The following is a 24,594-nucleotide window of genomic DNA, read 5'->3' as shown; positions in this document are numbered from 1 at the left end:
AGGCTTATCTCTCTCAGTGAGGTCATTAACAATGGTACCGCTACATACCTGCTCTTTACAGAGCCATGCATGGGGCAAACTTAACATTAGAAACTGGTTTGATGACCCTGAATCTGGGAATGACTCATTGACACATCTGCAGTGGTCTACTACCACTGATCACACAATAACAGGCCCTGTTAGATGGATTCTAAAATGAATACCATAGGCTACTTATTTTCTTTTTGGTGCTGACTTGGATTCAAGCCAATGCTATTCAATAGGAACAACATGGATGCCACCTTTATGTAGAGTGGTAATTTAGTGGTTGTGTATATTATACCCTTTACCATCCAGGGGGCTATTTATCATCTAACAACGTGAAATAGGACACATTCATTTTTTTCAATGAACGTGTGTTATTTGTCAAATGACTTTCACATGGAAATCTACACTAATCCTGAATGAAAGCAAAGTAAATGATACTATCTGCATTTAACCTCAAATTAAATGAAGACACACTAGCTTATGACCTAGCAGAGTTGTGAAAACAATTAACTTCAAGTTTTTAACTATACTTTTACGTGTCTGCATCTTCCATGTCATGTTGCACAGTGATTTTTACCTTGCTTGTGTAATAGTATGTACTTGTGTTCTTAGGCCCTTCAGAACATGAGTAAGATTAGCAAAGGCAGTCACAAATTTATAGATGAGAATAGTTTTACTGATACCTTGTAAAAGTATGTGTTTAAAAAATAAACTATATGAAAATTAAAAATAGCACAAAAAGCACAAGAAAACACTATTTGAGGCAGTGAGATGATGTCAATTGTATGTAATATATAAGAGGTAGGAGAATTTCTAAGATTTAGTCTGAAATTATATGAATATTAATGGGGAATTTCTGAGAAATTTTTATATAAACATACATTTTCTTCATGAATTATAAAGAAAATTTAAGAATATTCTCTTAAAACTTCCTCTAGACTGAACTTCATTCAGTATGGCTTACAAATTCCATCATCATAAAGCTCCATCCTTGTCTTTTTTTTTTTCCGTTTTCAGAGCTGAGGACCAAACCCAGGGCCTTGTGCTTGTTAGGCAAGCGCTCTCCCACTGAGCTAAATCCCCAACCCCCAAAGCTCCATTTTTATTTCATCTTATTCCTCTCCAGAAGTTGCATAGTAGTCTATGCTCTAGTTCAAGGGCATGTCATGATGGAAGTTCCTTCATGAGACATGGCAACATAGACATGTGCAACCTCCTTGTTCTTTCTTTGCATTGAAATTATGGTTAGACACCATTGAATCTAGACTTCTTTTGGGTTCTGGGTGTTCAAATACTAGTTTTCCCACTTGAATGGCAAGTGCTTTAACTACTGAGCCATCTCCATTGATACAGAAAGTCATATATATATATATATATATATATATATATATATATATATATATATTCCATGTTTACATTTAACTTATATGGCTTTGAATTGTCACTGATTAAATTTGTAATAGAAATACTTCCTTCACAAGTGTGTTGTATATCGCATAACATTATAATGAGAAAGAGAAATGGTAGGTGCCTAATATAAACATTTTAATTTTAGTAGCTTTTTTATATGTATGACATTGAATGTAAATGATAATATAAATAACATGCTTTAAAACAAAAATACAAAGTTCTGAACATTTATTATTTTACTATTTCATTTTAAAACTATTCCTGGATAATTTTCAACTTTGAGCATCAACTCTTGCCTTCCATATTATTTGAAGCAGGGTACAATATTTTTTGATGATCTGCAGATACCATTATAGTTGCCCTGAGAACCTTGTGGGATTCTCCTGTCTTCACTTTTCTGCATATGACTCTTCGTCTATAATTTTACTATGAAGATGAACACCTGACATAATTCCTGTCCACAGTCCATAAATTAGCATATGGACTAAAATCTGCAAATGGAAGTTTATCTGAAGAATTGTCTGTTTTGAACTCTGCACTTGCCATTAGCGGCATAATATGGCAAGTTACACTTTTGACTAAATTAGAACAGAGAAAGGGGCTACAAATGAGGTAGACTAGGATTCCTTTATTGTAAAAGTTTCTACTGTTCCTTATGATTTGGGCCTGTTTTCATTAAAAATACCTTTTACCTTTACAAGAGTGACTGCTGCTAGCTTGGGATTAGCAGTTAAAAGGTGACATCCTTGAGCCCTTAGCTCTAAGATTTCTCCTCTTGTACTGCGAAAACTTGAACCCTGCTGAGGTGGTCCTATGATTTTGTACCTACTGCTCTTTGTTCCTTCAGTAAGACCTAGGACCCTAAGTTCATGACAGCAGAATTCAGAACATATGAGATCAAAGTGCAATACAGTTGAGCCTCCTTTGGCTTAACCATTAGTGGCACAGTTAGGGAAACTTGGTAATGAATAGAAAACAGCAAACTGGAGTCAGGAGCAAGGAGCTAGGTCACCACAGGGAGGAAGAAGACATTGATGTAGATGTGCCTTAAAGACACTTCTGAAGAAAAAAAGAGGCACATGCTACTGATAAAAAATTATCATTACTCTACTTTGCTCTTTCTTTCAGTAACACCCCTACTTATGACCACTATTATCTACCAACTGACTGTGTGACTATTGGTATTGTCAAATGTCTGCTGCCTTTTGGAGATAGTTATAAAAGAGTCATGGACTTGGAAATTAACAATATCCACAGCTTCTACTTTTTTTCAGAAGGAAAATTAAGGTTGTCTCATTTTCAAATAAACAGCTATGTAAATAGCATTTCCCACATTCACCCAATTCTCTTCCCAGGAAATTGTTCCTCTTGAAACTCCAAAGAGCCTGAGATATGTCTGAAGCCTTGTTAGTTGTCTTCTAACAGTGATTATCCAAGTTATTCAGTTTCTAAAGCCTATAATATTATTGTTTATTATCCTACTTCCTGCCATCCATTTAGGTCCTTGGATTGATAAAATGTTCTGGATTTGCATTCCAATCTGGACACGTTGCTCCTTTAGAAAATGATTTCTGATATTTATCTCTGTCCAAATATTTTGTTTATATATAAAAATAGAACCCAGAACTATAATTCTAGTTATTTACTAATTTCCAAGCATATACAGCTAGGCTCAGGGCATTCTCTACTTGGATAAGAAGTCATCTGTCTGGTATACTTCTCATAATGACAACTAGTTTCATTTTATTTTTCTAATGCTAAATGAGGGAAATGAAAGTTAACCACTAGTTAACCACTAGGGCCAAAAAATCTTTTTCTTTCTAGCCATTTGTTGCTGTCTTGTATGTAGTTTTGGACCATATAATATTTTCATTCATCCATGTCTGTTACTTACTGTGTTGTATAATATTAAGATCAATCAATTGTGAAATTATTTAATGTCATCACAAAGGACAGAAGAAATGCCAATTAATGAAGTTTAGCTTCAGTGTCTACCCCAGGTATCTTATGAGTAAAGTGCCCTTGCATTGCCCATCACCTTCAGGAAAGGTCTCTCATATCTATACTTAGATACGGTTCTGATTCTAATCAGCAGATTCCATTATAGACCTTTAAGTTAAAAAAAAAAGTGAGAAAGAGAAAAGAAAAAAATGCTGATGAAGGCCATAAAAATAAATGAGGCTTCTTGCTTCTTGACATCTTTAGCACTTTCCTGGTTTCCTGAGTGAGCAGCAGTGGCAGACAATAGCTAAAAGATTATGTGTAGATAATGAGAAAAATAAATGCATCCTCAGATGCAGCCAACAGGAACTGCTGTTAACATTCATTATCTAGGGTCTTGAATGCTCCCAAGACGATGTTATTAATTTGCAGAATGAGCTTAGAGGTGCGAAAGATAGCTGATGTTTGCTTATAACCTCCTTGACCATCACTTTGAATATTAACTAAGGGGTCAGATGTATTATTACTTTGATACTATATTTTTTATGGCAGTGATGCCTGCAGGCGGTATTGTGTCAGCCTATATTCTTACCATTGAAGGAAAGTAAATGAAACCATGCAAATGAATGTCCAAAAATACCTAGAGATTCTGGCAAAGGGCCAACATGCGATTTATAGACTTTAGTGCTTTTCTTTATTTTTTTAAATATTTTAAAGTTTTTGTTTCCCTCTTTGTTTTATGGTTCTAGGATTCAAACCTAGAGTCTCATGCATGGTAGGACAGCACTCTGCCATTGGGCACCATTTCTGGCCCTTATTATCAACTATGTAGAGATACAGTATGTTCTTATTATGAGAATATTAGAAACCATTTTGATTTTATTGATTCACATAGAGGATAGACTGCTTATCTGACTATGAAAGCATAAACAAAGTCAAAAATTTAAATGAAAACCAACATTTCTCAAGAGATTTTTAAGCCTTGTCAGATCTTAAATCTAAAAAAAATAAATAAACAAACCCAAAACACCTCTTTTCTGGTACATCCAATATATTCTGTGTTCATTTTAGTGGAAAATGTTTGCCGAATTCAAATTTCTTTCTCTAATACACAATAGAACTCAAATTGTAGGTATCTCAAGTTAACATGTCTAGCCTTTCCTGGTGTGTATATAATTCATTTAGACAGCAGATAATGAAATACTAAAATCTGGTTAGGAACACTAAACTCTCTTACCTAGGTAAATTGTAATGAGAAGATTCTGATTCATCCTAGGTGGTTTGGAGACTATTGAGGGTGCCGTGAATGTTTCAAGGCATCATACACTTCAAAACTAGCCACGGTACAGTGATGATACGCTGCCTATGCCTTCTCTCCTCTCATTGTCTCATGGGTATGCAGAAGGAATTTTTGAGGACTGTGGGACCTGAAGAACACATGCCCACACAGATAAAATGATTTCACCACTTCACTTACATGCAAATATTAAATATTTGTGAAAGTGTTAAACTGTAAAGCTCAAAATATTAAATTTATTCTAAATACAGTTATTTTTTATACATGTATTTTTAGGTAAATACTCAATGAATCAATTGCTATTGTTTTAAGGGATTTAAAAGAATATATTTTCTTGATATTGTTCACATTAATATATGATAAAATTTATAAATATTACTCATGTAAACAAAGCTCTTTGAGATTTTCAATAATTTCATTTGTAAAAATGTAGAAATAAAAATATTTGATAACCATTGATATAGATCCAACTGATAAACATACCACAGCAAAACTGCCACCATGGAACCCTTAGGAAGCTCAGCCCCTAAGGTAGATCCTAATGTAAATAGAGAACATTGAAGAGTTCACTACCAGAATTCCTTATTCTACAGCTGGTTAAATCGTCTTGCCAGCAACACTTTAATAGGTTATCTTTTATCTGATGTTTTAATGCAAAGTCAATGCATGAAAGTCACATATGATAATGTCAGATTCAGGGCTGCAAGTATCCTGCAGTTTCACTACAGGTGGTATTTGTATTTTTCAAGCACACACTGTGAGGCAGTATTTCAATAATATACATTTAACTACATATTGATAAAGTGATAAAACTGAACATGACCACATTAGCTCTTGAAGACAGTGCCATTACAGTTCTCAATTATAGGAATCTAAGCACTTGTTAATTTTTTCCCTTTATCCTAATATACCAGTTAATAAAATAACAGAATTTGGAGCCAGGGGAATAAAAGGCTGGGGAAAATATTTATAAAAAAAATAAAAACCACTTGTGAATGTTAAAGTGTCTGAATTCGTGTTTCCAAAAGAAAACAATTCATAGTTTCTTTGTGCTTGTTATAGTAGGTGTGGAACTGGGAGACTCATGTATGCCAGACAAGTGCTTGACCTCACAACCATACAACCAATTCTTAGTATCTTAAGTGTCTGATATTCTATAGAAAGAGCCACATAAAAACTAAAGTTCGACTTGATGCTTCAAAATGTTGTTGACAAATTGCAGAACTCATGTAAGAAAGTGGGAAGACACAGAATATACATATTGGTTGAAATTAGTAAATAGTACCTGACAAAGGAGATAACGTTGCCTTATATTAAGTTCACAAAAAGCAACTAAACATAACATACAATTGTTTTTTGTATAGTTTGATTTAGCCAGCAATTCTGATTTTTTTCCCTATAATTCCTACCACACTGTAATATTTTGTTAGCTGCCCCTTATTTTCTCATCTTCAAATTATTAAAATACATAGAACCTTATCCCTGGGTTTCTTTTCTGTTTTATTGTTTTTACTTACTATCTGACCTGAGCTGGCTTTGGGAGTATATGTATCATCCATTCAAGACCACTTCACATGTGAATTTCTGAGCAGCACCTCTTCTCTATACTCATCATTAACATAAACAACTGCTCTGTTGAATTGTCACTTAGCTCTTCCTTGGGTTTCTCATCATATCTTCAATCTATCCCAAAACTCACCTGATAGTCCTTCATAATTTATGTTCCTATAGAATTATGAAAGAGAGTTCCAAAACAAAAGCCACTTGATCCTAAAAATGTGATGACATCCATGACTACAGTATTAACAACAGCAAAAACAAAACTCACATTCATTTCATTATTAAATTCTATTTCATCTTTTGCCAACCTAATGTGCAGCTACTCCAACTACTGTCATTGCTACTACTGTTATTATACTAATCACCATTCCTTGTATTAGTTTAATAGCATTTTAACTGGTGTTGTGCTTTGATCATTGACTCCAAAGCCCGGTCTCTACACAGCTACCAGAATGCCCCCAATTAACTCCAGTACAAAATTCTCCTACAGCTTCTGTATTCCACACAGGAGACAAACAAGAGTCTCACCAACGTGTACAATTTTTCAGTACCGTAACTTTAGCTTGGTGTGTCCCCAACTCTTTCTGCATGCTTTTGTTTCAAATTGTGTGTTTATTTCTTCTTTAGTTAGCACACTCTGGATAATAAAATAAGTCATACTTATGTTATTTTAAAGCTTCAAAAATATCTTTAATGTCCTTATTTAATGTTTTAATTCATGTGCCTTTTATGTTTTCAGTTACTTAGTTAGTACGTTTTTTTAATGCATGTGTTGCATGCACCGAATCTGTGTGTATGCATGCATATTGAGACAAGAGGAAGATATGTATGTTCCCTCCAACTCTTTCTACTTTATTGCCTTGATATAGGGTCTCTCATTGAACTGGAAGCTCACAGTTTCTACTAAATTTTCTTGATAGCAAACTCTCAGAATCTGTCTGTCTTTTATCCCCAGTTCTAGGGGTACAGGCACATACAGTTATATCTGACTTTTTATATGGATATTGGTAATTTGAACTTGGGTCTTCTATACACAGAGCAAGCAAATGAAGTTACCAAGTGAGTCATATCCACTGACCCATGTTTACTTAATTTTTTGTTTGACATCCCAAATCATTTGAGTCATGCGTTCATTATTCTTTGCACTATACATTCAGTCTATGAATATATATTTTTCTTTAAGAGATTTTCTATTCATTTCACATATCAACCACAGATTTCCCTGTCTTCCCTCCTCCTGCCCCCCAGCATTCCCCCCCAACCTACCCCTCATTCCCACCTCCTCCAAGGCAAGGTCTCCCAATGGGGAGTAAGCAGAGCCTGGTACATTCAGTTGAGGCAGGTCCAAGCCCCTCCTCCCTGCACCGAGGCTGTGCAAAATGTCTCACCATAGGCACTAGGATCCAAAAAGTTGGCTCATGCACTAGGGACAGGTCCCAGTCCCACTGCCTGGGGCCCCCCTAAACCGTTCAAGCTAAACAACTGTTTCACTTATCAAGAGGGCCTAGTCCAGCACCATGGGGGCTCCTCAGCCATATGTTTAATGATTTATATTAGTCAAATGGAGTACTGAAAACATATGGGACTACTGATATGATAGTCATGATTCTTAACCTTTCAAATGGCACAGCTACATAGAGATGATGTAACCATACATGTAGCAGGAATCTTAAAAGTTCTTATTAATAAAATCAAACCTGGGCCAAATATTGGGGTGAAATGCTGGATGATCAGAGAGACAGAATAAGCCACAGCTACCTCACCTCGTTGGATCCTCAGCTGGTCTTGTTTCCTCAGACTGGAGGCCTCTGAGTCCTCATCCAGAATGCTCAAAAGCCTGAATGCTTAACCAGCCAAATGCTTCTAGTTTCTGATCCTCACACCTTATATACCTTTCTGCTTTCTACCACCACTCCCTGGGATTAAAGACTTGCTTTCTGAGATTAAAGGCGTGAGTCACCATGCTTGGGTGTATCCTTGAACACATGGATTTCTGCTTCTGGAATGCTAGAGTTAAAGGCATGTGCTACCATTGCCTATCCTCTATGTTTAATATTGTGGCTTTTCTGTTCTCTGACCCCAGATAAGTTTATTAGCATGCACAATATTTGGGGGAATACAATACCACAATTCATACATATATTTAGTCATGATCCAATGTGATAAATAGTGTGTATAGAGAAGGGAGTGGCACAGAAATGCTTCTTGCAAGGCTGAGGTCTAAAGATGAATGTGGTACAGGAAATGAGATTCTGACAGAAAAGCATAGGCAAAGGCTGACAAATGAGGTATTGAGAGGTCTGTGAAAGAGGATGCAGGGAAAGGCAGGGACTTCAGAACCGTTGAGGGATCTTCAGTCATACTCAAGCATCTGGAAGGATTTGGAAAACAGCTGGAAAACTCCTAATCAAGGGAGTGATTTCAAAGTCTGTGTGTTACAATAGTCATGGGGTGATATAAAGGATTAGATAAAAGGAGGAATGGCTATTTAAGTGCTATTCATGAATCTGGTGAAGACATTAGGAAATTTGTATGTAATAACTGGAAAACAGGGGAATTGAAGAAACTTCTAGATGACTAGTTTTGAGGATAGGAAGACATGGAGAAAACATTTAATACCATAATTCTTCAGGCTGATTACTTGAAATATAAAGTAGAACAACTTAGACTTTAATCCATTCTGTTTTCCTAATTCTGCCATTCAGACTCTATTACATTCTATATCCTATCACTTTCTTAGACATTTCTGACTTTTGTACATCCCCATGGTTTAGATGATTCTCAGCATACCCTATCCTAGAAACCTCCACCACTTGTGAATTTTTCTTCCTGTTTTTTAAAACTCATATCAAATTTTACTACCCAAGTGAAGTTTTTCCATTTATTCGTGCTTACCTCTTTATATTACATGAGTCTATGGAAGTGCAGAGCCTCATTTTACTCTCACTGTTACCCTTTCTAGCTTCTAATATAAAATCTGAATAGGACAGGCACACAGCCGTAACTAACACAGAGTGCAAAGGATAAGATTTTAAAAAAAAAACCTAAGAGGAAAGCAGAAGTGATTCACATGTTTACATCAACAATGGATACTAGGATTAAAACTGCAAAATTTTAATCTTATGTGTAGTTATCTGTTATCCAAATGTCCTACTGTGAGCATTTAAATGAAGCAGTTTTTAATTTCCCTACTTTCCTTCAGTCAATGAGCATTTTTGAAAGGCGGGTTTTACACCACTGACCTCTGAAGCTTCAGTTTTCACACTTCATTGATGTGTGTCTCAGCCTGATAGCAGCTGGACATTGCTTTTAAGAAATGAAATACTTTGGTATGCAAAATGTAGTGATATAATTTGGACTTTTGATAAGAATGTTTGCTTTTAAAGTACAAAACTGAATAATGATAGAACCATAGTAAGTGGGATCATAGCAATAACAGAAGGTCATTTATTTTATTTTCCAAAAGTATCTATCTTCATCCATGGAATACAACTCTAGCTACTTGGTAACTGATGTTACGAAATTTGTGCATGTGGCAATTTAACCAACTTGATAATAGCATATAGAAATTTGTCTGGCTAAATATACTTGGTATATACTGGTATTGTCTAGTATGCAATAAGAACTAGTATATAAAATGTGGTATATCTGTTGTATTCAAGAGAAGTTCCTTCTACTGTACTACATTTTAGTTAAAAAAATGACTAATGTCATATAAACTCAAGCTCACTTGTAGAAAGGGAGGTAAGACAGTGTATAAATCTGGACAGAATTGCCATGATCTGAACAATGGACTGTCACTTGGCCAAACCTATTTAAGTTCATCCTTCTATAGCCATGGATTGTGATGCTTGTCACATCTTGTTATTACACAGCAAGGTTTATACAGAAGACGTTATTGTGAATCTAAAGATATTAGTGGATTGAATTTTGAACTTCTGATAATCTGAGATCAAACACATTGACTATATATAAAAAAATCATCCTAACTATTCTAAATATATCTTGAAGTTAATAAAATATTAGTATTTTGATTTTCATGATAACTTTGATCCTCATTTATTTCTACTTACTTGTCAATAGTTTGTGAAAAGTGCTACATGCTAGTTTTAGATTCAACTACCAGCAGCCAAAAAACTTTAGGGAAGATATCCATGTCCATTTTTACAGCAGACACATTCTCTATACTATGAGATAATTAATGAACAAAGAAATAAACATATAGACAAGACTTGGAATAGTATTGCACATCCCAGAAGATTAAAGTGGTGTTTAAAATACACAGCCATTGACTGTGCAGAGATGGGATGGTGAGCTGTAGATAAAATGAACAACAAGGAAGTATCTAAAGAGATGAAATTTGAGTTGGGACTTCAATGATGATAGCAGCTTGGCACTGTCAGAAGTTCCAGTCTCAGGGGAACCAATGCTCACTTCAGACCTCTGAGGGCACCAGAAATGTATAACTGCATAGACATACATGCAGGCAAAACACCTATAAACATAAAAGTAGATTTTTTTTTAGAAGATGTAATCATGTTAATACACAAGGACCATGCTTGGGAGATCCTGCATGGGCAGTCTTTGACATCTGAAGGAGCTCACCCCTGTCCTAGCTTCCTCTCTGTTGCTGTAATAACAACCAAGGCTTATTTGGATACATGTGCCCACCATAGTCTATCATTTAAGGAAACCAAATGAGGAACAACAGGAGGGCAAGAACCTGGAGCTGGGAACTGAAATAGAGGCCATGGAGGGCATTGTTTAGTGGCTTGATTTCCTTGTCTTGCTCAGCTTGATTTTTTAAAGAAACTCAATACCACTTGTTCAGGGGTGAAATTACCCACACTGGGCTCAGCCTTCCGACATCAGTAATTAATATAAGAATGTCCCACAGACTTGACTTCAGGCCAAATTGATAGAGGCATCTTCTCAATTGAGATTCCCTCTTCCTAAATGACCCTATCTTATGGCTAGCTGACAGAAAGACAAACCTTCATAGTAGCCATGGTAGCTGTTATTATGGGAATAAAGGTATGCATGTGTGAATAAGTGAACTTGTGTTTTGAAAGAGGTGGATGTTGGCATTGTCTTGCTATTTTTAGCTTGATATTAATGTAATATAGATGTAAATTAATTTATAAATAATTTTCTTACCTAAATAATCACAGTTGTGATTGAATATTTGTTGGATAGAAGTGTGAATATGTTAAATCAATCATAACATATCCAGAAAAATGTTAATGTGTATTTATGCTTGGATCTTATAAACAATCACACAGCAACTAAATTTCATTATTTGTTTGGAGATACGTCACAGAATTTAAGAAACCTTGCTGTTCTTCCAGCAGTTCCTCACACCCACAATAGGGTGGCTTACAACTCCCTGTATCTCTAGATCAGGAGAAATGACACCCTCTTCTGGCCTCTGTGAGCACCTGCACACTCATGGCACATATTCTCACAGATGTATACACATACATGAAGAGAAAAAAAATCTAAAAATTATTATAATTTCACAATGAAGAATCTATAGTTTTAAATGAACCACTTGTCTTAAATTATTCATGAGCAGTAGTAAAAGGATATAGATTTTTGCATCTGGGTGAACAAGGTTGAAATCTGTTCTCCATACAAATTGTGTGATTTTAGAAAACATAATTTAGTGTTTTTATGTTAATTGATGAATGTTTTTTTAAATATAAAAAATACCTCAGAGAACATATATTTATTTTTTATAATAAACATCACTTCTTTCAAGGAGATATTTCTCATGCTAACTAATACTGACATTGGAATACTAGCCATGGTTCTATTTTTAAAAATCACTTTACATGTCTTTAGTGTATTAACTCATTTCATCTTTATAACTATATGAGGTAAACATCTTCCCCAAATAAAATGAGATAATGAATTAAGTTGAATTTTACTCATCTAATATCTTCTGCAACAATTTTCAACCGGAATTCAATTTAAAATGTGCTGGAATTTGCCAGAATTACTGCCTGCTACTGTAGCTCCATGCTGGTGATTGCGTTTTCCCGTCTCTGCAGAGATGCTCTCAGCATGGCAGTTAGTAAAAGCTTCTGCCCTGCCCAGCAACTTTATCAACTCTGCTTCTCTGTCAGATGGGTCTCCCGCCACTCTACAGTTCAGACTCAACTCTATGTCCTTGACATCAAAGTCACAGCACAATACTCATAGATTTTTCTTCTTTGTAACATCCGTCTTTTCTTATCAACAACACCTTCTTGAGAGTTGGTCTAAGCTGGTAATGGGCAGAATTAGTCACTCTTTTCTGCTTCTCCACAGGACATTTTAAAATCTGCTACTAAAATGAGGTCCCAATCCTGTAAATGGCTGTGTTCTTAAGGGTGAGGAAGAATGCAGCTTTACACTCACATATATTCTATTTGCAAACAGCACTGACATCACCTGGGTACTTCTTGGGCATGCACAAATGCAGGTCCTACTGGGTTTGCTTCATTGGAATCTGCATTTCAATAAGAGCCCCTATAGAGTTCCCTATGCCCAATAAAGATTGAGAAGTACTCCTGTAGAGGAACAGAGGATACAATTCCGAACTTGATCTTACAGACAGTGGGAAGTCAGGAGGAGCCTTTGAGAGAGTGAAGACTCCTGCACAGCAGAAGTCTATATCCAGCATCTAATATGGGCCCCTGCTGCCTGGATATTGATTAAATGTTTTTACATATTTTTACATTTATTTTGCACGTAATCCCACAAATCACCAGATAGTAACATTACTTCCTAATAATAAAGGTGAAAAACTTCAGACCATGCTGAAACAACTTTCTTGTCACATAATGTTGAGAGTATGAAGGTCCTTATGCCCATAGAGTGTAGATAATAGGCTTGGATTTGAAACCAGGAGGGATAGACTAATCTGGAAGTTCCTTGACTGAATAGACTATTTTACCTTCATTGACTGGTACTAGAGGCTATCTGAGAGGAAGATGAGAGGAGGCATTTGCCATTTTCACTAATGTTTGAAGGAACAGACTTAGCAGTGTAAAATTTGTAGCTGCATTCATGTGTCTTTCACAGTTCTATTAAGTGTATAGCTTGTCATTTCCCTGATCTAGAAAGTACTATTGTCAAAATTGGGTTCTATATTTAATTTTACAAGAAGAGAGTGAAAAGTTAGATGCTCATCAGTACTCTAGTGATGTCCAGTACTAACAAACAGGGACTTTCACTGAGGTATATCTGAATGAAACAGTATTGATAGCACTGACTACATAGGCATCTATGCAGATGAAGATCTCATTTGCCTGGTCCCAAGGAACACTTTACTTCCATCAACTATTCTATTCTACCTCACAGCCCATATCATGATGGAGCAAGTACGTATGGGTGTTATTCTGAGCATCTTCATATTCATTCTACCTCACAGCCCATGTTATGATGGAGCAAGTATGTATGGATGTCATTCTGAGCATCTTCGTATTCATTCATTAAGCACCAATTCACGTGATATGAATTTCCTCAGACTATTTACTATTTGTTGAAATGTCCATTGGTGCAAAACATAAGACTTACCATCATTTAACTAAATGACCCTAAAGTATGTGTTTATCTTCCTTCCTGCAGATATAAAAGACAAAGTTTATTTCTTAGAACTAACAAGACAAGCCTCTATCTGTTACTCAATAATAGTAACATTTAACAGCAATGACTAAGACAAAGGCTCCATGTGTATGGGACCTTTTAAATGGTTTGTTTTATTCAGTCCTCAGAGGAATATTCTTTTAAATTTAATCTGTGACAGTTGTGTTTCGTAAGAAGGAAACTAACATGTGAACCTCAAGCATGTTAAGTAGCTTTATCATGTTTCATATTACATATATAATTTGGTGAAGTTACAAGCTCAGGCACTTTTTATTTATAATGGAGGCAAGTTACTTTTTACAGGAGATACTCTACAGAACAGAGGTTCATTGGATATACATGGTAGGTAATCTGGACTAAGGAAATAGGACACACCACACAGTTCTTAGAATTTCACAGGTATTTTAGGGTATTGAATTTTATTTTGCTTTGTTTTGTTTTGTCTTTGCCTTTACTTAATAATGAAGTACGTGGTGCTTCCCTTTTGCATATAGGTGTGTGTATGTGTGTGTGTGTGTGTGTGTGTGTGTGTGTGTGTGTGTGTGTGTGTGTGTGTCTGTGTGTGTCTGTGTCTGTCTGTCTGTACAAACCTTAAAATTTAACAATTTAAACCAGTAATGGACCATATTCTGTCTACCATGGCTGAGCTTAGCTGGCAAGTTTTGCTAACATTCTGGCCAGAGCTATAAGAATCTGGAAGGCTGGGATGACCAGAATCTCCAAGGCAGCTCCTGCAGTTATCATTTGGTTGAGTAGGACTCCCAAATCTAGGAACGTCATTACATCCATGTGTTTAAGGAATACCTGGGAAGACAGTCTCTGGAGAAATCTATGTTGCTTCTGAAACAATTAGTGGTCTTCAACAGATCCATATAGTTTGTTGGTTCTGAAAGGCAGAGATGAAACAGCTATTATCATTCCAGGAAAATAGTGCTGGTCACATTTGTAAGACCTATACATACTAGAAGGTTCCAGCTTGATGAAGCTTCTCACTGGTACAAGTTAGAACCAGAACTACTGGGGATGTGTTTCCTTCCCTATGTTTATTCTTCATTACACTTTGTAGATAGACGTTAAATGGTCACAGGGGCTAGAGAATTATAATAGGCCTTGATGTGGTTAAAACATAATTTCCAAACTATGTCTTTGATTGACACTGTTCTCAAAAGTTAAGTGTTAATTATTGGCTATAGTAGTAGGCCTGAAATCTAGGGCCTATTGTGCTAACAAATATTAGCACAATAAAGAAGAAGCAAATGTAGCAAAGTACTCAGAATCACTGCTGGTGAAATCATGGTTTTGTTAACGCCCTGGGAAAGAGGGCATAGGTGCAAAAGTGTGACAGCCTGAAAGGGGGGTTGAGTTTATATATTGAAGCCACGCCTACAAAACAGACATAAGATTTTCACTTTGTTTATTTGAGAATGTGGTGAAGCAAGAAAAAAATGTTTTTTTTCCCTTGCAGCTATTTGAACACCGTACTTTTTCCTTAAAATAAATGGACATCCTTTTATTTAGAGCAATGTGGAAAAAGGGTATTGATAAAAATTAGGGACTTTGAGGAGCGGAAATTCATTCATGTTTCAAAACTGTCAGAAATTCAGAGGGAACTTTCATTTATTGTCAGATTTTCAAAATGACTCATCATTTATTCCTGCAAGCCCACTTTTAGGATTCTGTCCTATAGATATGCCTAAAATAATGTGTCTAAAAATAACATGTAAAAAGTGCTAGCAGCAGTATTCTTTCAGCCAATGAAAAATCAGACTATAAATGCTGAATGCTTTGGTCTGATTGAACAGCGCCATGATTATGAACTGCTTGGAAGGTCTTTTCCAGTACAAGCAAAACTATGTATACTGGAACTGCTTTTATTATGGAGCATCATCACTGTTGACTGTCAACGTGAGTACATCTGGAATACACGGGTTAGGTACACCTTTGAGGGATTTTCTTAATTAAATCATTTGAAGTGGGAAGACCCTTGTTTAACCTAGAAAAGCTTCTGGTGGCAGTCAATATAAAAGATGTGGAAAAATAAGCATCTATTCTTGCCTGCTTGCACGCACTCTCACTGGTAAGTTCATCCCCTCATGGCATTAGAGCCTACTTCTTTGGGATTCCACCATATACTGAAGATCAGATGAGACATCCAGCCTCATGGACTGGACAAGGACTGGATTCTTGGACTTACTGTTGGTAGAAGGGCATTGTTGAACTAGCTGGAACCCAGATTGTAAGCCTCTCTGATACATTACATATATATGTATATGTAATGTATATGTGTGTGTGCATGTGTGTGTGTGTGTTTATGTATGTTTGTGTGTGTGTTTATATCTTTTAGTCCTGTTCCTCTAGAAAACCCTGACAAATACATCTACTTCTATAGTAACATAAGCAAAGTTTAAAGTTAAATAGATTATGGAATATGTACTATTTTAATATGAATATATATATATATATACATTATAGGTGATGCATATAATGCTCATATATAATAAGAACTTATGCATATTTGTGTAGTTCTTCAAATAATTGTCAGCTATGTGATCAAGGAACAAGAACAGAAAAAAAATCCTTTAATGACATTCAAATAAATATTTAGAATGCTGAACAGAAAACTTTTTCACATTGCTAACCTCTATAAACTTAATGTTGTATGATTTACCTCATCCAGTATTATTTTAAAGCTTTGTTTAAAATCATTTAGATCTCAAATGAATTAAGAAAGTTCAAGTTTTCTCTCAAAGCTCAGCAAATGCTGTTTTCCAGGACCCCTTAATGTAAGCCCATGATCACAGTATGTTCTCAGGAAGACCTAGTATTGATGCTATTTTTTTAAATGACAGAGTATATAGTTTATAACCTCATATATTATTATTTTATCTTATTTTATTTCTTTTAGTCAGTTCTATGCATTGAACCTAGACTCATAATAATGCATGGCAGTGTCCTATACCTGAACTGTTCTGTAGCTTTCAAATGATAAGCCTCCAAAGCCAAGTTTAAATCCAGTGAATACAAGAAGCAAATTTTAGGTAAAACAAAAAGAGAGTTAATAATTATTTATGTTATTTTTAATTATAAAAATTAGATATTAGTACATCTTGATTTCAGGCTTTTTGTTCTGTGTCAATGCACTGGCATACTTTGTGTATGGTACAGGAAGCCTAGGAGCCTGGCAGTTTACAAGCAATAAAACTGCAGATGGGCAGAGTCATCTAATTAATTCTGAAATCTGGTTCCCTTGAAAGAGGAACATGTTCATAGCTGTTTTTCTATTCACATTCAACCTGCCGTCTTTCAGTTAAATATATTTATTTCATCAGAAGCACCCATAGTCGCTGAGTTTATGCCCTGGTTCTTTCCCAGCAATCATTTTTCTGGGACAGCTGTTGTTTTATATAAAATGACTATAAATAGAAAACACAGCATGCAGAATTCTAAATGCAGATAATTATGAAATATCAAGTGATGTGGATGCAAATATGTATCATAGGTGCATATGTACACAGAAGCAACATTTATGCAGTAATTAAAAGATAAACTAAATTATGAACGCATAATAAGAAGGCTAAGGATAAACCTTTCACATGGTAGGTACATGATACTTTACTATATGTAATTTCTTACTCAGAATTTGTGCATATTGGGCTTGAAATTTTAGGTTAAAGACCTGAGAGATAGCTCAGTCATTAAAAACACTTGTTGCTCCTGCAGAGGACCTGGGTTCAGTTCCTGGCATGCACATATTGGCCTACAAACCATCAATAATTCAGTGCCCTCTTCTGACATCTGTAAGCGTTAGTCATGCTCATGATGTACCTATTTCATACTGACAAAATATTTATACATGAAATTAATCCATACTTTATAATTAAAAACAAAAGAAAAATAGTTTTATATAAGGTGAATAAAAAGATACTTTGAGTCGAGGTTTTGGAATCACAAATTATATATTCAGGGTTGACTAGATATTCCTTTTTTGATTTGTCCAATCATACTGGGTAACAATAAGGTACTACATAACCTTTTGGAGGTTAAGTATAGAAGTATGTAAATGAAGGAATTAATTAGAATTAGTATGATTTCAATAAATGGAAGAAATTCCCTAGAGTCAAGAGAACTAAAATGTGGGAAGGTTCAGCTGTGCTGCTAGTTATGTATCACTTAAATGGTTCAGAGTACATACAAACACATTCCAAATGGAATGGAATGTGACTCTGTTATACATTTAGCAGTCTTGGACATCTTCCAGTAATTATTTTGGAGTCAGTAGTTGAGCTAGGACTGAAATATCTAAGTCTTGAGATTGTCTCAAGTTCTGACATTTCTTTCATTTCTCTGGATGACACTTAGTCAGTGTTCTATTGCTATGAAGAGACACCAGCCGAACATGGCAACTCTTTAAAAAGAAAGCATTTAGTTGGGGTTTGTTTACAGTTTCAGAGTTTTAGTCCATTATCCTCATGGCAGGAACATGATGGCATGCAGACCGACATGGTGCCATAGAAGTAGCTTGGAGTTCTACATCTGGACCTACAGGCAGCAGTAAGAGACAGACACTGAAACTGGCTTGGAATTTTGAAACCCCAAAGACTAACCCAATGACACACTTCTTCCAATAAGGCAAACCTTCCTAATCCCTCTCAAGTAGTGCCATTCCCTGATAACCAAACATTGAAATCTATAAATCTATGAGGCATTTTTATTCAAACCACCACAAATGCCAATGCTCCAGGTCTATGTGCCACTTTCAGATGGGACATAGGAAGTTCAAGTCAATATATGCTGAATGACTGAAGTAAAAGGATTACTTTTGTTCATTTTGTTTATCATCCCAAACACCTTTGAGATATGACAGCTTAGAAATGATCTTGGAATAGTGAAGTCATCCTCTGATTGGAGACTGATCTGATCAGTAAAACCAGTAGGATGACAAAGTCTTTTATGGATTCCCATTCTTAGAAATGTGTGGGTTTCAGTGGACGTTTATTCATAAAACTGTATAATTTTTCAGAAACAGTCAAATGGTGATGTTACTGTTCTAACAGATCTTTTCATTTGATATGAAATTTATAGGGTCAGTATTTCTGCTGATTGAGGCTTAATATTGGTAGAAAGTCTTTGTTCTGAGGACAGCAATTTTAGAAAGCGTCCTAATGTTAGTGAGCCTCATCCAATATGTTCAATCTTAAAATGGTAGAAGAAAGAGATACTCTGAAATTGGCAATAGGATTAGGAGATTCTGCATGCTGAATGCCAGGTGACTCTCTGAGATGACACATGAGCCAAATAGAATCAAAGTGGCATTTACTATAGTTGGTGTTGCTGTGTCTCTATAGTATATGGCAACACAGGGAGGTTGGGAAGGGAGGGGTTTGCTGTATGAAAAATGTCAACATAAATATCATGATGGTAGAAACAGAGCTAACTGTGTATCCCCATTGCTAGTGGCTTATCAGCTCCCTGATTTGAAATGTTTGTTAGGAGGCAAATGCCATTGAATGTTTTTGTATTGATCCTAATAATATAGATAGAATCATTTCTGATGAATGGGGAGTGGTAATATAAGAGCTGAATTCATTATATTATTCCATGGCTATAACTATGGAAAGAAAAGGTCTGTCATTGTCCCAGAAACTGACACTCTTTTTGTTCTGTTCAAGCAGATGTCAAAAGTCTGTAAACTAATGAGAATAGAGCCATTTGTAAAAATCAAAATTTTGATGTGTATTATAAAATATCACATATCTTTACATGTTCAAGTTGTTCACTGCATTCATGGAAATCTTTATAAATAATAATATTTTTTAAACGTGTGTGTGTGAGTGTGTGTGTGTGTGTGTGTGTGTGTGTGTGTGTGTGTGTGTATTAATGTACCTGTTGGTATCTACACCTAATTTGTTGAAGCATAGATTCCACAGCACATATATGAAGATAAAAAAAAGCTTGTAGGAGTCAGTTTCTGCTTCCATCAGGTATGTTCTGAGGATCAAACTCAGGTTGTTAATTTTGGTGCAAAACACCTTTACTTTTTGAACAACCTCACCAGCCCATTTTTCATTTTATATATATATATATATATATATATTAATATTAGGGCAAAAAGTGAAAATTTCCAGACCCATGAATGTCAATTCAAATTACATCCAGCATACTACACATGAATAAGTAGTGGGATGATATTGATCATATTCCAAGGAACTTACTACTTCAGAACTCAAGTGTTTAGAAACAAACTCCAAATCTGATGAGGCTCACAAAATGTCAGAAGGATAACCCTAAAGCTCCCCATATAGGAATATAATAGTTCACAATTTCCTCTTTCCTTGATGCATTTTTTTCCTTTTCATAATTTATATTGTATAATCTCTCTCACATGAATTAAAGTAGGAAACGTGTTTAAGTTTTGCTTAGTTTTGTTTCAACTTGATTCTGTTCCTTCAGAGTCGAAAAAAATGCCTCAACAAGATTTGCTTATCCACTTGAGATTAAAATTAACCATTTTCTATAAAAGCGATTTATGTTTACTGAAGTTTTCAAAGTAAAATAATAACTTACGGTAATTAATTATTTTGAATTATTAAAGTTTATCCTTTATGCATATAAAAAGATTCATTTCTTACTAAGATGTTGATAATATTACTTGCTATTTGTCTACATAAAATAAAATAATACTATCAAGAAAACAATTATAATATTAAACTATGTATGAAGGATTTTTTAAAGTACACTATTCTTTAGAAGCATGCTAAGCTCCACAACTCTTTGCTTTCAAAGAGTCTACATCTAAAATTAGTCTTTAATTATTATCTAAAAACATCTTTTTAGCATTGAAGTGTAAGGCATTTATTACTATATAGTTGAACACATTTTGTAAACATCAACTCATGTAATTTTTTTCAATATTTCATGCACTACACATGTGAACTATCTTATTTAATGCTTACAAAGTATTTTGATTTGCATTCACAGTATTCTGTTATCTTTCCAATAGCACATTTTATCCTTGACTCTGTTGACTTTGTATAGGAAACAAAGCACTGTGCAGAGAGAGCATACCTCCTCCAGGATCACACAGCCAGAATGGCTCTAGCTCACTGTCTACCTACAAATCCTGCTGAGTATGTTATCCTTTGAATGACTGCTTCTCCTTGAGAAGTCATTGGCATTTTAATTAAAAATGGAAAATATATTTTCTGATTACTCAGACCTTTGCCTAATGGCTATAAAAGTACCTTGGCAGAAAAATAGAAGTTTTCAAAGGTTTGTACTCTGACTTTAATTGCATTTATTTCTCTATTTTGTTTTAGTTCAACAAGTAAATATTTAAAAATTTTATGTATATGTATATGTTAACTAGTCATAAAATAGCCAGTAGTTTGTTAATAAGTTCTTTAAAAATCAAGAATCATTACTGAAAATACTAGCTTTTAGCATCAAGTATGTAGCTTTTGTACACATGCCTGAATGAGAGAGAGAGAGAGAGAGAGAGAGAGAGAGAGAGAGAGAGAATTTATATCTCCAGGTTTCCCTCCCAATATTTTCTATTGGAATTATTCTCCAGACAGCATTCATTCGGCTAATAAGGTAAATTAAATATAATCCAACAATTTTTCATTCTGAATGCTTATAATTAAAAGTTATTTTCATACCACAGAAGGTTAATTCTACATTTCATTTTAACTCAACACTAGCTCTTCAATAAATTTCTCTATGGCAACAATTTCAGCACAAATACTAAACGAAAAGAACGTGTGCACAGTTCTTCACAGGAAACAAAGAAAACTTTGACTGAGTATTGTAGGTTCCAGATAGAACAATATCAGGTGTAATTTGAGAAGTTTGAAAAGAACATCAAAAACAGATACAGTGAGTTTTTTATCAAAGATGAAAAGAAATGCCTCTCTTGTTATGGCAGAGAAAATAGTAGAAGTGATTTAAGATATGTAATCAAAATGGCTAAAACTTATACAGGTAAGTGTAGTAAAGCAGATTGATAATAATATGCTATCGGGGAAAATGAGAGACATATGAATAAAAGGGGTGGCTGAAGGACAAAGAAAGCAACTCTGGGTACTTAGAGAGTGGTATTTGAACATGTGTGGGATATAAAGAACAAAGTTTCACATTGTAGCCTCTTTGTTTCCTCCCAGAAATGCATATAATTATGTAAATCATGACAGTAAATGAGTGTGAAATCAAAGTACATGGTTAGTGCATTAGCCTAGAGTATTTATTGAACCCACAGAAATGCTTGTTTTAAATTATATAATCTTGTCTCTAGGTTGTGAGCCTAGCATTTAGTGGCTGAACAATCTCTCCAGGCAAGTATAGAGTGCTACAGGAATTAGCCTCTCTTGAGGGGAGGGGTATTCCCTTATTGGTTGTCCAATGCAGAGTGGTCAGTCTTGAACAAACACAGACTCATGTGGTTGTGTATGCATACATACATATGGGTGTGTGTGTGTGTGTGTGCGCGTGTGTGTGTGTGTGTGTGTGTGTGTGTGTGTAAAATAAATGTGATCAAAGAAAAAGGCTATAAACTTGAGAATGGGGGTATAGGAGGAGTAACAGGCAGTAGTTGGGAGGGTTTGGAGGGAATAAAATGAGGAGTGGAAGTGATGCAATTCTATTTTAATTAAAATTTGTTTAATCTTAACCATCATGTTAAACCTCTCATTTAAATAATTCATACTTTATAAAAACAAATGAATAAAATACAAGATGTTTGCACATAACTGTTTAGACTCCAACTTACTTGAAAAATTGAAGAGAAGATGGCTTTGTGAACTATCAGACTAGTGGACCAGTAGACTAATGCATCCATTATCTTTCAATAGACATGTGGCCCAGAGGTGGGGCAGGAACTTTTCAACTTGCCTCAAGTACAGCTTCAGCCTCCTGTTATTGCTCTTAGACTATCATCACCCTCATAAGCCTCATACATGGAAAGACTGAGTTTTGAGTTCTTAAAGAAAACCCCATTCTACAAAAGGAGGAGAAAACAAAGAAAGCACAGGAAATAACCCAGATAAGAAAGATCATTATCATACCAATAAGTAAAAATTAGAATCTAGAAGGAATTATTTTACTGTTGTAAAGTGCCTCACAGACACAAGTTCTATGCATATAGCCCTGGCTTGTATCTGTGCTATGAGGGAGTCTACCATGTGTTCTATGCAGAATAAAGTAGTAATATTTCAGGTACTTTTCCAGTTACCAGGAATGCGTACATTGAACAGGAGCAGCAAACCATGCTTTTAAATATAACAGTAACAGTATTGTCATGTTATGATTCTGATACTCATCCTTTTCAAATATTGAAAAAATAATCATCATTTGATTGGTGTTCCTGCATTATTCAATAGGGGATTGGTATCAGCAATTAATACATTTGAAATGAAACTTTCCTTCAGTAACATGCTTTCTTGGGTTCTTGGTTTTATTATTTCTCTGAAACACTTTGAAAGTTTTGCATTTATAATATGCATCCACATGTTTTTACAGAGAAGCAATAAATGTCTAAAATTCTTTATGACTAGTACTAGGCAGTGGAAAATTAAAATTCCTAATTGTGATAAACTTACTATGTAGTAAGTGAAAGTGTTATTTGGCAGGCTATAGAAAAAGCCTTAGTTCTCTTTGGATGCTTTTGTGGCTGATGGATAAGAGCAGTTACCACTTGGGGACTTTGGAACTTGAGCTGCTGACTGTGAGGGGCCTCTTTGTATCCTGAATCTGAAAGAAGGTTGCCAGAAACACCAGGCTGTTCCACAGTGTAGCGCCAGCTGAGATACAGAATGCAACTATCTATTTGCTGAATTGGATTACAGAACGTTTGGTGGCTATGGTCTCAATACGACAATGAGTCACAAGTTCCTAGAGGATGCAAAAGATATTAACAGTGTCTCTGCACCACAGAAGAGTCTGCTAACTGGGCAGGGTACTAAACTATATTCAAGCACCTCTGAGGGTTGCATGCTTCTCTAGAAACCTTTCAGATATGGATAACTAGTGGAGATTCTTAAAATCCCTATTTTACAATTTTTATACCATATACAGTCTTTAATGACTCAGGGTTTATTTCAAAAGATATAGAAATAGATATTTGGTTCTTAGTTTTCTTTTCTTTTCTTTTTTTTTTTTGGTTTTTCGAGACAGGGTTTCTCTGTGTAGCTTTGCGCCTTTCCTGGATCTCGCGCTGTAGACCAGGCTGGCCTCGAACTCACAAAGATCCGCCTGGCTCTGCCTCCCGAGTGCTGGGATTAAAGGCGTGCGCCACCACCACCCGGCTAGTTTTCTTTTTGATAAACTCATAGTGTCTATGCTTGGCAACATTCATGTCACATTCTCATTATGGCATTCTGATCCAAATATTCCACTGAAATAGTTGTATGTTTCGGTTCATTTTTGCTGAAGGATGGTGAAACAGACAAATAAGGAAACTAGTATCACACACACACACACACACACACACACACACACACACACACACACACACACACATTTATAAAAACATAAAGTTGATACTTTCAATATGTTTGTGGGTTGTTTGTAATGCATTAGTTTCATCTAAAGATGTAAATGTAATCAATGTTAGATATTTTTACAACTTCACCATAAACCAAGTTAGCAGTATAACATATTTTTCATTTGAAGATTTAGTATGAAATTATAAATCTTTATAAATTATAAAGAAATTATGCATTTCTGTATTCATA

Source organism: Peromyscus californicus, unplaced genomic scaffold, assembly GCF_007827085.1.
Source record: "Peromyscus californicus insignis strain IS unplaced genomic scaffold, ASM782708v3 Scaffold_4__1_contigs__length_199733344, whole genome shotgun sequence".
Classification (NCBI taxonomy): domain Eukaryota; kingdom Metazoa; phylum Chordata; class Mammalia; order Rodentia; family Cricetidae; genus Peromyscus; species Peromyscus californicus.
This window is presented reverse-complemented; position numbering follows the sequence as displayed.